This window comes from Gymnogyps californianus, chromosome 2, assembly GCF_018139145.2.
Source record: "Gymnogyps californianus isolate 813 chromosome 2, ASM1813914v2, whole genome shotgun sequence".
NCBI classification, from domain to species: Eukaryota; Metazoa; Chordata; class Aves; order Accipitriformes; family Cathartidae; genus Gymnogyps; species Gymnogyps californianus.
In genome coordinates, this window is record NC_059472.1 from 110,635,388 (window position 1) to 110,648,979 (window position 13,592).

Here is a 13,592-nt window from a genome sequence, read left to right on the forward strand (position 1 = left end):
TACCATTCCATATTGCAGGAGCTCTATTTTTTGATTGCTTTACATCCTATACATGAGTGACACACTCTCATTTCAACGAGGGAGGGCAATAAAGGTTCCCTTAATGTCTAACATAATAATTTGAGTTGTGAAGTGATAGCACAGATTGCCTGGGGAGGTAGAGGATAGAAGTTGAGTCGCCTGCTAGAAATGATGTAGATAAAGCCCATCCTGCTTTAGATGAGGATAGATTAGATGCCTGCTCAAGCTGCTTTTCAGCCATATTTTCTGTTTTTTATAATATCTTCCATTGGTCTCTCTGCAAAATTTCCAGACATCTATCTGCTAAAATACGTGCAGATGCATATAGGTCAGCTAAATCCAAACATCAGTAGAGTTAAGGTCAAAATAGGTTTATCTTGTCCAGCGTTTCTGAACATTTTCCAAACCATGATCTCCAATTACTACAGAACAAAATAATGGGTCCTTTTCCCTCTTCTTGACTGTAAAGGAACAGCAGCTGAAATCCTGTTGGAGGTCCCAGGACCCGAAGATTGAGAACAACGGCTGTAGTTCAGCCCCTGAATAGAACTGTACACACCAGCTCACAGTGCAGACGGGAGCACAGCTGCATGACAAGTGTGCAAATAGTGATATGCAGAGACAGGACACAAGGCATGCAAAGAGAGGGACCCAAGGTCTGCTGTCTGCCACATACCAAATGAATTGCTGGTAGAAGGTGACTGATTTTCACAGACTCATACTAATGTATACTAACACTGTTCAGAGACTCATGCTAGCATATACCACAGCTAATGCTGACTTCATTAAAGCTCTCTGGTCAATGAAAGCAATTGTGTGTTGTCTAGTGGTTGGACTGGAAGACAGGAAAGGATTTGATTCAATGCTAGCTGTGCTACTGACTCATGGTTTACCCTCCAAGTAAGTCATTTGACCTTTCTGTAGTTCAGTCAATCTGGCTGGAAAATTGTGCGGGAAGAAGGGAAAAGCACTATTCTTACTGAAAACCACAGACAGAATCTGAGCTGAGTTTTCCTAGGGTAAAAAAGAAAGAGACAATATCAGAACGTGAGTCAGTATCGGAACCTCCCTGGCCTTTTCCACTCAGGACGTCTGGTAGTATCATCATTATCATAGCAGAAAATAATTTACTTCAAGTCTTACTTCTAGCTCAGAAACCAAAAGGAAATACTCGGTGCCTGTGCCAGGTACACTCAGCTCCTGAATAGATTGAAGGACTATCTGAACGGATTTAATAACTTTGGACTTCTCTACATGGATCATATTTAAAGAGTATAAATAACCAGAGCAAAAACTGGAACAGAGATGGATTTATATTACTAATATTTTTTTAAAAATTTTTCTGATGGGAAAATGGAAAAAAGTAGGGACTTAAAAATACCTTTTTTTCCTTGTGTTATGCTTTCTGTCAGATTTTGTACTATAGAGACCTAAAGAACATTTTTTGGCAAAATACCAAGCTAAATACAACGTGGTGTAAGTTCCTAATAATGGAAAGAAAGTTGTGGTGGGAAACTGTCTAGAGCAGATTTTGTAGACAGAAGGTCCCCGAATTGGCTGCAAAAACAATTTCTTTTTCAGAATGTCTTCCTCATTTTGAAAATATAAATAGCTCTAATTAAATGCCCTAACCTTTTTCTTTTAGTGTGAGTAGGAAGTGGAACTGTAAAAGATTGATTTTGGCCAGTACTGCCATAAAGTGGTGAAAACAATAAAGACCTGTAAGGGAAACTGAAATTCAATGGGAGCTGGATTTGTGGTCCTGGATATCTTGAAAATACCTCTATTTTTGTGAGAAACCTCTACTAGACCCATGAAATCAGACCCCCTCTGGCTTTCAGGAACATTTGAACTAGAGCGAAAGGCCCTCACTCTGACAGATTACTCAGGCTGAGAACTACTGTATGAATGGTACTACTTAAGATACTTCCGCCCATACAGCACCTCTCAATGTACTTCTGCACAGTGGGTCTCAAGGGGATAATTGAATCAAAACACATGAGCACTCTGTAGTGAGGGAATCACATGCAAAATGCTGAAGGTGAATGGGGCTGTTGGATTCAGGCACCATGAATTTTCAGTTCTGGGACAGCCCTTAATGGAAACAGAGTCTGCTTCCAGTTTGATATCAGGTGAAATATTGAGATGCTTTGATCTGATAGTAGAAATATCACTAGAAGTGTGGCTTTAGTATTGTATCCATCACATTGCTGACCTGCCAGTCATTTATCAAGGGGCCTACAAAAGACCTGCCTTATGAAAAAATGGTTATATATTTTCATGGATCCAAATGTTTTACTTCGGTCTTCTGAACTTCTTTTCAGAAATCTCAAGAAGTATCTAGCTCTTTCTCAGTCTAGATACAGGGATTATAAGAGCTTTTAGGTTAATAAGACCCAGTAACTATAATGACAGCATTGCACAATAGGTGTCACTAGTGGGGAGGAGCTGGAACGTGGAGATGGGTTTTCTCCATCAGAAGTTTTATTGTTATAAAATGTGGTACAGATAGGAACATTTTTATGAGTCCCAGGGATACCACTTCTCCATCAGCACCATGAGAAGAAAAGAAGTCTCTCAACTTTATTTTCAATTAGGTGGTAAAACATGATCAAGAGGCTCCTTGTGGGCTCCTGTGAATTAATCACCATCACTGAACTGTTGTGTTAAAAGACATAGAGGACATAATGGACAATAGAGGTCTGGCAAGATTTCACAGTAAACAAATCTGAACTGAAACTTTAGACTTCTTTGAACTCAGACCTGACCTTGACCTAAACTGGATTTACATCCAGAAATTATTCTCTTGGCTTATACACAGAAAGTCAGAACTGTACTGCTAGATATGAAACACTGTGAACTCTGATGCTCTGAAATAGAGCCACGCATCTGTATCACTTGGAAAGTTAAAAATATTTGGAAGCAGAGTTTGATAGGAGTTGTCAACATTGTAGGCATATCTCATCTGTTAGAGTACTGAATAGTTTCAAAAGTTTTGCTTTCAATCTGTGCAGACACTTCATTTTTAAAATTCCCCTCTGTTACTTCTTGTGCGCAGGAGACAATTATTTCCCAAATGGCTATTTTTTTCTCATATGATCCAATCTGGAGGGGAATATTGTCTCTTTCTCACGTGCTTTTACCTTGTTAATAAATTAACTTTGCACATTCAGATCATAGTGATATCGTAACTTCAAGGAATTAACAATTTGGTCATAAAGTAAAAGCGCAACATGACCACACTACAGGAACAACATTCCTGAAGCAACCCCAAGTTTTCTTGTTTCTTTCAACCTCACTTTTACAGTAATACTGCATAAATTACCTTACATTGCAACAAGCAAAAGCAACTGAGCCAAGTCCAAAGGGACAGATGTAACAAACAACTTTTCTTTTTCCCATGTGTTGAGCCGGTCAAACGCAAGCCAGCTGCATGCTAGAAGCAATGGATGCACGGCAATTATGTGTGAACTAAATATGCCCTGAATTCTTCATGTCCAGTCAGCTTTAGAATAAAGAGAGCACATAAATGTACCTGCACATATGAAGATTTAGCCTTGCTCTCATCTTGAAGGCCAAGCATTTAAATGAAGAATTTGCCTTCAGAAGATGAAACAGCCAGATTAACTTTCAACTTAGCATAGATACTCTAGCATGTTATTAGTGCTGTCTAAAACACAGTGCAGTTCGAAGGCCCTAAAATGGCCTGTGCTATGCCAAATTTGGTGTCAAATTGTGCTCTGTCATCATGACTCTACACTTCTTATACAATAATGTGGTGGTTGTTACTCTCTTAATCTACGGAAGACTGGAAGAGTTGAGATTGTTGCTGGTTTTTGCACTTTCCTGTTTTTCCTGTTCTCCATGTGAAAACATTCCTACCTCTCACTAAGGTAGGATAAGGCAAGTGTTTCTAAGAAAGTTTCTTTCCCAATTCTCCTTCATCCTGGAGCTCATCAAGATCCTCTATAGCCAGAAGTTTCTTTTCTGTTTGAATTTCTATTAGTGCATCAAGTTGTCAGATAATTTTTCTAAGTCATCTTTCCAGAAGTCTGCTGTGACCATGCAAGTCATGCTTCAGAACCATAGTGCTTAATATTGTATGCTTATGTAATTATATAGATGATATACTAGAAAGCTTTTATTTAAAGATCCTGCTCTTACAGTGAGAAAAAAAGGGGCAAAGATGAGAAAGAAATGAGAAAACATGGCAGGTAAAGCAGATGGAAGTAGGCTTATATGAAATTGTGTACCGAATGCAGATGCGACATCCAGTAGTTTACAAGAATCTAGTCCCTAATATTTGAAATTGTTCGTACAAATATCTTGGGGTATCTAGAAAAAAAAATTGGTTTCTCTTGGCAAATTCAGGAGTGAAGCTTGTAATTTTCTAAACCACTGCATAATAAAATACAGTGAATGAAGGCCAGTCTTTCAGATTAGAAGGCCAGTTTGCTCAAGCAGTGTCAAACAGCATCGGTATGGTGACAGTCTGGCATCTCGCAATCTGCCAGAATTAGAGCGCAATGCTGCTTCTGATTGGAAACTGCAGTGGGGAAGTTCCTAGTTTCTCTTCTTTGGTATAAAGCACCCATTTCTTGCTAGATGATTCATAAGATAATGGATCTTCATCCTGTAACTAATCCAGCATTTAACATAGCCTTTGTTGAAGCACACGCCACTTTAATTTGAGAATTTCACATTTGGAAAGTAAGAAGGAAACGATTTTGTGGCAGGTTTTCTTTTTTCTTTCTTTCTTTTTCTTTTTTAATAATTTGAAAACTGCTGCCAGCTCTGGAATGTGGGAAGTGTTCCCACATGTGGGGGTATGATACGGTGGAGGACAAAGCAATACGCTTTGGAGCCGAATATACCTTTGTGCTTTTGAGGCACTGACCTGAGCCTTGCTCTCTCTGCCACCACCAGTGTCACAGCTAACCTTCTGAGCACTTTCCAGGCAGGCAAAGGTTTAATAAACAACTGAGAACTCTGCTGCAAAATAAGTTTCTACCTTTGTCCCAATCCTGGTTAAAAAACCTCTCCCTCATCTCAGATGGCACTGTTCTGGGCTATAAGTTGTTACTGTGATACCTATGACAGGCATTTTGTCATAAATTGCATCAACTGTGCATTTCCAGAAGGTTCACTAAAAAAAACCCCAACCTCTAAGAATCGTGCCTCACCTCTGTTCCTAAAAATGAAGCTATCCTCTACCATCCCACCACTCTCAGCCTTCCCTCAAATTGCAGAAGTAGTCCCCCAAAATACTGCCTTGGCAAAAAGGAGCAATCAGATTAAAGCCTGATATTGGAGGGAAGTAATTTTCTGCATGATCTTGAGGGCTAGGCGTGGGCAGAGTAGAAAGGGGAGATTCCTGTTTTTCTACACAACCCAGTAACTACACTTGGAAGGTCCCAAGAAATCAGACTGGAAAGTTGGGTTGCTTCTAGTCTCAATATCACTACAGTGGTATTTTTAGTGACTTATTTATTTCTCCAAAATCCCCCTAAAGAATAAATACCAGAGACCCATACTGGAGCTTTACGGGTAAACAGAGAAGAGGCGATTTCCAACAAGGTTTCAAAAAATTTGTCTGAAACAGCTGTCCAGGTGGGACATCCAAAATACCTCGTAGAATGGTACAGCATAAGCTATTGGTACTGATGTGGGTTATTCTCACTTATGAATAATCTCAAACCCATGCCAATAAAAGATTTATCATGCAATGCTATGTCTTCTCCCCCTTCCACTCTGACCAAACGAAGTGAAATCAAAATTAATCAGTAAATTACTTTAACCTCGGTAGGGTTTCTCATTAATTTGTGGTTTCTCATTTCCCACATCCCTATCGCTGCATAAAACTTCCCTTTTTACAGACAGTTCACTGTTTACATGATAAACATACTCCCTGCATTACCCTTCTGGACTTGAATTGCTCAAGCATGAGAGCTTCAGTACATCCCACTTCCTTACCAGCCCCTTGAAACCTCCTTGATGACAGTGCTTGGTGACCACAACAGGCAGTGAGTACTAATATTGCAGTACAGAGAATTTCCCCCCACCAATGAAGCATAACATTCAGTTTCTCCAGCTGTTCTTCTCATTCCTGGAAACCTGCTGGAAAAAGCCACTGTGGAGGTAAATGCACTATCTTGGCACAGAGGCATCACCCACATCTCAAAAGAATTGACTGAAGAGGATGGGGCTCTTGCCCTGACACTGGCGGCTCCTTTAGTTGCCCTGCTGGGATAGAAAAACAATTTAAAGTGTGTGTATTATCTGGAAGCTCACCAAAGAGGAGGACATTCCTCTGGAGGTTTAGCTGGGACAATTGAGTCCCCGCGAGCTGCTGGCATGGAGGGTGTGCCTGCAAGACAAGGCTTCATGGCCAATGCTCACCCTTGTCCTGCCGTCCCTGGTTCCCTGCGCCATTGTGGATCCACAAAATGCTGGTTTGCATCCGACAGGCACAGCTGTTCCCCAAGTGGAAGCCTGCACCCCAAAACATGGTAACAAACTCAATCTAACCGTTTCTCCCACTGGCACAGGGATGTCCACCAGTGTTGGCAGAGGGTGGGTATTTCTGTCTCTTTTTCTTTCTTTCTTAACTACGTAAAACATCTCAGCCTCAGAAATCAGACTTCCAGCCTACCTGATGTAAGATACATCACTTCAGCAATTATGTTTGCTGTGGAAAAATATACTACACCAAGTCAGTTTTACTATGAGGACTTGCTAGAGATAAACCCTATTGAGGTACATATTAGTGCCAGGAATGTCTCTATCCCATCAGTCCTGCCTATCCAATAAACCTCATCAGCTCATAGGTCTTTTAGCAGCGTCCTTCCAGAATTACTTCTGCGAATCAACTCACAAAGGCCAGGAGAAAAACACTAAAATCTACCAGCAACTTAGATTATACTTTTCATTTTACTCCAGCATAGGATTCAAGCTATCTACAAAACAAGAGGGTTTTATACTGTATTCACAATTTACCAAGTTAATTTGTATGTTCCTCCCAATTAATTAACTAAACAGTAAGAGCCAGGACCCAGTCTCAGATCCAGGGATACCATCTGTCACAACCTGGCTCAGTCCCATTGTGTAAGGTCACCAGTCTGCTGTGAGTGGGCTCAATCCATGGGGTCCCACCTGCTTCAAACCCAGCCATTTCTGAGGCAAATGGCCTCTCCTTGCGCTCCCTGTGGCCCCGGAGCTCCTCTGACCCCTTTCCAGGGAGGTGAAACCCTGCAGGGCAGCCAGGCCGCCTGTGCTGCCCGGGGCTCATGCACACTTGTGGGAAACTCATCTGGGGCTTCAGGGGAGCATTTCCACACTTCCAATTCACCCCCCCCCCCCACCAGGACAATGTGATGGGAAAGCAAGGAGCAAAGTTTAAGCAGAAGTATGTCTGATCCACAGACATGGTACTCTTAAAAGGAATTGAAAATCATAGACTTCTGAAAAAGGGCAAAGTCCTGGCTTAGTCACCCCTTCTGTGAATGCAAGGGCTGGGATGAGCCCATCCTTGTTTTCCACACACTCTCATGCAAGACTCACCCATGTTCAGCTGCTGTCCTTCGCAGTGTCCCCACCAGGAACCCTTGGCCCTTTTCTCTCCACTTTTCTGTGTAAAAACAAATGTCCCTGGGGAAGGCCAGTACCTAGAAGATGATCAGCATACTTAGTCCTAATTTAGCATCATGGTGGCTTCTTACAGTTAGTGCCTAGGAAGGCCACCAAGCATATTTCTGAGGCAGAGCCAACCCAGCAAGCTGCCTAGATGATGTCTAGGTATGTGTCCAGGAAGATACAAAATAAAGTGATGCTATCTGACCCAAATACGCATTTAGCGCTCTAGGAGAAGGTTCCCTGCTGGGGCACTGCCATGGGGTGTAATGTCACAGAGCAGGAATTCACTGTAGATAAGGATCCCTCTTCCAAGCTGTACAGTAATATGCCCAAAACACATTGATTAAAGACTGGCAGGGTGAAGCCGCAGCATTACAGGGCTCAAACGAAGATCTGACTTTGATTTTGCTGGATTCAAAGTTTCAGTCACGGGCTACAAATGATACAAGGGTGTGCCTACAGATAAATGTGTTTTCTGGATTGCACTCAGGGCACTTAGTGCCTTGTAAGATCAGCATGTGGATCTTCACGCTGGTTTTGACATCATCTGAATTATTGTATTTATTTCTGAAACCAGTTAACTGCCTGGAAGCATTCTAGACAAAAAACAATGAAACTATCAAGAGACTTGAAAGAATGATTTGTGACGAGAAATTAAAAGCAGTGTCTCACCTACCCACAGAAGAATATGTTCTTTAGAGAAAAGTAATTGTCTGCTTTCTAAGCTGTGTTGAATTTAAACATACTTCTGAAATGCATATATGACATAATGAGAATGATGCTGAAATGGACATTACGAGTACTACATAATAAAACTGTATTTTAATATGTGTGTTTTTACCATATCAAGCAAAATGCACAGCCCTTATGTGTGATCACCTAAACAATAATTATGGGTGTACATGTATGTGTATGGGCACATGTGCATGTATGTATTTTTAGTAATAAATTTGAAAAGTGAAAATAGCAAATATGAAGAGGGACATTTAGGATGGATCAAGGAATAGTGGAGGAAATCAAACCTTCCTCAAAGTTAAGAAAAGGAATATTTATCAATGTACCCTAAATCTGAAATTAAAGACGGAAGATACAAATATAGCTAGAGAAACTGTATATAGTTTTGCCTGCATTTACAGAAAAGCAAATGAAAATAAAAAATAGATTAAAAATAATTAGGGACTTTAGGTGCCTCCACTTTGGAGTGCCAAATGTTATTCACTGTAACAGCACCTAGACTTCTGAAGGTGACTTGCTTAGCATTAAAAATAGGCCCTTTTTAGTGTCTGAAGTTCAGCACCCCAAGGACACAGTTGGAAATGTTAGACGAAGGACTAGGTGTGTGAATTGTCTAATTTCCATTGATGTAAATGGGAGTTAAACGCCTAAAGAAGGAATGATGTGCCTCTTTGCTACAGCCTTGTGTTTTAATGGATTCAGCAGAGACTTAAAACTTGGGCCAAAGATTTAGAGCTTACAGAATTTTTCAACCAAAATCTCCAACAACCAATGAATAAATAAAAGCTTCTACTGTCATTCAGCGTGCTACTTTTTTTTTCATCAGTATAATGCTTTTAGACTTTCCAAAGGTGGCTTAAGCTAGAGGACATCTCTCTCATCTGCTGCCTAGGGGAGAGCTGTGTGTGCAGTGTCATGTTTTAATTTAGGTAAGGTTTGGAATTATGCTGACAGGCATAGCACGGTGGAGGGAAAGGGCTGAAGAGAAAATATCTGTATGGATGCTTGCTTGGTTTAAACAGGATTTGCTTTCAAGGCCAGAATGAAACTCGGATCAAAATTTAGACTATTCTTCAGCAGCCCACCATGGATTTGAATATATGTCTTGTTGGGATTTTTCCCCTCTCCTGTCCAGAGGGTCACTTGGACCACTTCCTTCTATGCTTAGGAATACCAATCTTTTTGCATTGCTTTTGAGGATGTAAGAAAAGAAATCCCACGGGTTTTGAAGGTTGAAATGAAGCAGAAACCTTTTGCTGCTGGCTGCAATGCAAGTACATAAAGATGGCCCAAAGCCCAAGCCATGCATTTTTTTTTTCTTTGGGACCTTACAATTTGAGAAACCAAGACAGTGAGTCTTGCAGCTCATTAGTTTGGTAATCCCTCTGCTTCAACAACAGAAGCAGAGGGAGATGTGACTCATTTCCCAACCACCACTACCTCTGGCAGCTGAAGACAAATTAGTGCCCAGTTTCTGGGCCAGCAAGTTAGTTGTCGATAAGCTCAGCCATGCCAGGCTTGTGGAGAAAAGGTGATGCCACCTTGGTGCATGCCACAGCCATGCCCGTTTCCCTCAAGTTTTTCCATCATAAAGTAGGGTGGAACAAATATCCAATTCTAAATTTATCAGCAATCTACAGTTTTCTACCAGCTAGGGGGAAAGAAGGGTCAGGAAAACCTTTATGTACATAAACAGCCATTGCATTTGAATTTCCTTTTTTTTTTTCAGGCAGAAGCATGTTTCTTATTTTTATGAAAACATCCTGTTCAAATTTAAGATTTTCTGTGGTTAGTTGCTGTTCATTATTATCTGTTCTCAAACCAGTTCGGATGGGAATAATTTCTGATGGGTGACCAATAGGGAAAATAAAACAAATGAGGAGAGAAGATGTATGGGGAATCCTGGCATGGTGTGGTTCATGTTATGATCTATATTTGAAATGGGATAGGATATGGAGGGTCTACCAGCACTTCTGAGAAAATCAGCTAGATAGCCTGGATCTGAAGGACATCTGCAGGACAAATACATCCATGTGTTCTTTTTTGACTGTTACTCAGTACTGCACAGTTTAAAATGTGTGCATCATGAAATAATCTGGGTAACCTTACGTTCTAGCTGTTATACATGATGTGCTTTGTGCCCTTCCTTGAATCTATCATATAGATTTTTAATCAGACATACATCATAACACAATTATTTGAGTCCTCCTTTGGAAGATATTTCTACATGTGCATTTCAAGGGACCTTCAACATTTAGTTTAGCAAAATGTTCTACATCCAATATCTAAAGTTTAGGTTTCCTAACGTTTGCAAAAAACTCTGTGGAAATGCTGACTATCTACAAACCCTAGCCGAAGGGTGGGAGCAGCAGGGCATGCAGAATATTTTTGCTTTTGTTTCTGCTTCAGTAGTGGTCACTTTTTGTTCTTCAGCTTATGTAGAGCCCCTTCAGCTTGGAGAGGCTCGCTGTGCATTGTGGAGCGTTACCACAAGAAGAATGCTGAAAGAGTTACACTGCGTTGCCTTTTGGTTTTTGTACATATAAATCAACCTTAGATCATAAAACACAACCTGTAATAACAATCACCAATATTTAATAAATTTCTGACTAGTTTGAAAACCTGTTCAAATACTTTGTACCACCCACAAAAACATTTGTAATAAATTGCAAAGCAATAAAAATCACATAACACATAATTACTGGCATTATTGTATACTTCACTGTTTTTGAGGGGGGAGGAGCTGGGTAGAGAGAGGAAGAGGCTGGGTTTAAGGAAAAAAGGGAACTTTTCAGTTGTATTTCCTGAGCTAATTCATGACATGATTTTTTAAATAATACATTTTAAGCAGTGCTAAATACAGAAAAGGGCTTTTCAAACAGCTCACAAGTTCTGTTTCTGAATGAGTCATTACTGATCAGTAGGATTCTCTTAACAGGGGATTTACAGCAGAAGAACCAAAACCTATTTCCATTGAAATCAGTGGCAAATTCCCACTGACTTCAACAGAGGATTGACCCAGCAGACGTATTAGAGCCAGGGATGGAAAAATTTAGAGAGGTGGTGGGTTTTTTTAATAAATCTGCAAGGACTGTTCCAATTCATTTTCCACAGTTTTCGGCACATTTTATCATTCTCCTAGTTTGCACACAGGAATGAGGCATAAATGTGTAAATGGCTTAAATGCATACAAACACTAAATCCACGTTTATGTTTGCACTAATGTAAGCTTCTCCCCTCTTATCTGTGGCTTGTGGTGAATTTACAATACTTGTGTGTTAGTTCATTTTACCAAGAAGTGGATTACTGGCCACTGTAAGGCTATTCTGTTCATGATTCAAAAGAAGAAAAGCAAGCCAGTTCTATCAAGCAAGGAAGAGACCAGCAAATCTATTAACCTCGCCCCAAAAGAACAGATCATCAGTTTTCAGGTGAAAATATAAGCTTTTGTGCTTAAAATAAAGACTGAGCTGACTGGAATGTAACATTTGCAAAGCACCAAAAGTGACTTGGAAGCATCAATTTTTGGTTGTTTGTTTTTGTTCTTAAAATACCTAGCAAGTCTAATTCCCATGGAAAGTCCTGGAAACTTAGGAACTTGCATGCCTCTTGGAAAAGGACTCAGAGTCTTCTGAATATGTTACATCTGAGCATTCAGACATTTGAACTAAATTACCTATTCAGTTTAAAAAAAGTATCAGCTATGAGCTTTACTTATGATCCAGATTCACTCCTTTTCAAAAACTGATTTATTCCTTAATTGATTCCCTGATAATTATTACTTGCCTAAGATATTACAAAATTAAAGCCATTCATTTTTGCAAGGAACTCAATTAATCTGATCCAAGGTACAATATAGGAAAGATTCAAAATGCTGTAAGGATTTGCAGACACGCATGGTTAGAGATGGTGCCTCAGAAGCTGGATACAAGTGCATCTTTCAGATGGGAGCTGCAAGACAGGGCTCAGTGCTTCTGGAAATGTTCTCACTATCTCTAACCTGGATTCTGTTTTGCCCAGGGATTTCTGTGATTTAAGCAAACCAGAGTAGATCAGGTTTAATTTTATAAGTATATATAATGTGTTTTATACATATATGTATATAAAATTTTTACTATTGCAAAAAACTGGCCTTCAGCAATTGAACTGACATAAACTAGTTGAAAAGCACTTAGACAGCTGGGGTCCCTTCTGCAGTGGCAGAACAGGAGAAGCAAAAACCCAAAATTCTCTCCCTGCTTTGCCTAGCACATACACACACGCACACACACGTAAATTTGAGATGTTTCTAAAGCATTATCTTGCAGGGCCTTGTCACTGGGCAGGTTCTGTTGTAATGGGGTCTGAGAAGGAACTGCTTGTACTTGGAGGAGTGGGTAAAAATGGCTTGCAGGCCCAGTCCCAAATATTAATCTTGGCTGTGACTTCACAAGGTGCATGCACCCCTTGGGGTCTGGTGATGCTACCAAGTGGAAGAAAAAAAGGCAAGAAGTAAAGACCAGGTACTGAACCTTGTAATGAATGTCTTTGTCCCTGGCAGGTATCCCAGGATCTCTATAGCTCTCAGAAACACTTCCACTTGCTTTGGAGAGTAAACTGACAGCAAACTGTCTTTACTTCCCTAAAAATAGGATTAAAAAGAACTCAGCATGTGGAACTCTGCAGTTTCCTACCTCGTTCTTTTTCCCAACTAGTGTATTTTCATCTTTAAACAAATGCTTTGAAAAGTTCAGTTAAAAAAAGTAAAGCATGCAATTAGAAAAACATTTATTTCAATACTGCTGAAATGCTTTTCCTGTCTCTAATTTAAAGTCCTGCAGGTGAAAATGCAAGAAAAACTATTTGGGGCATTTCCACAGGCAGTCACAAGATCGAGTAAGACAAATTGTGGACTAAGGGAGGAACAGCCTCTGCCAACTGCAGCAGCTGAGTTAGAAAGTTACATTCTTCCACCAAGTACTTTTCCCATTGTTAACATGTGTACCAAGGCATTCGGGGATGATATGCATGCGCTGCACACAGACAGTCACAGGATTAAACAGAGCCACTCACAGAATAAATTAGCCTCAGTATTAATCGCACAAACCTTCCAGTCCTGCTGTCAAACCAGAGTCTCTTCTGGTTTACAAAGATTACAAGGAGTAGAGGATGGCATGCAAAGAAGTTACAAGTATTGGCCTCAGCATCAGGGTTATATTCATCTT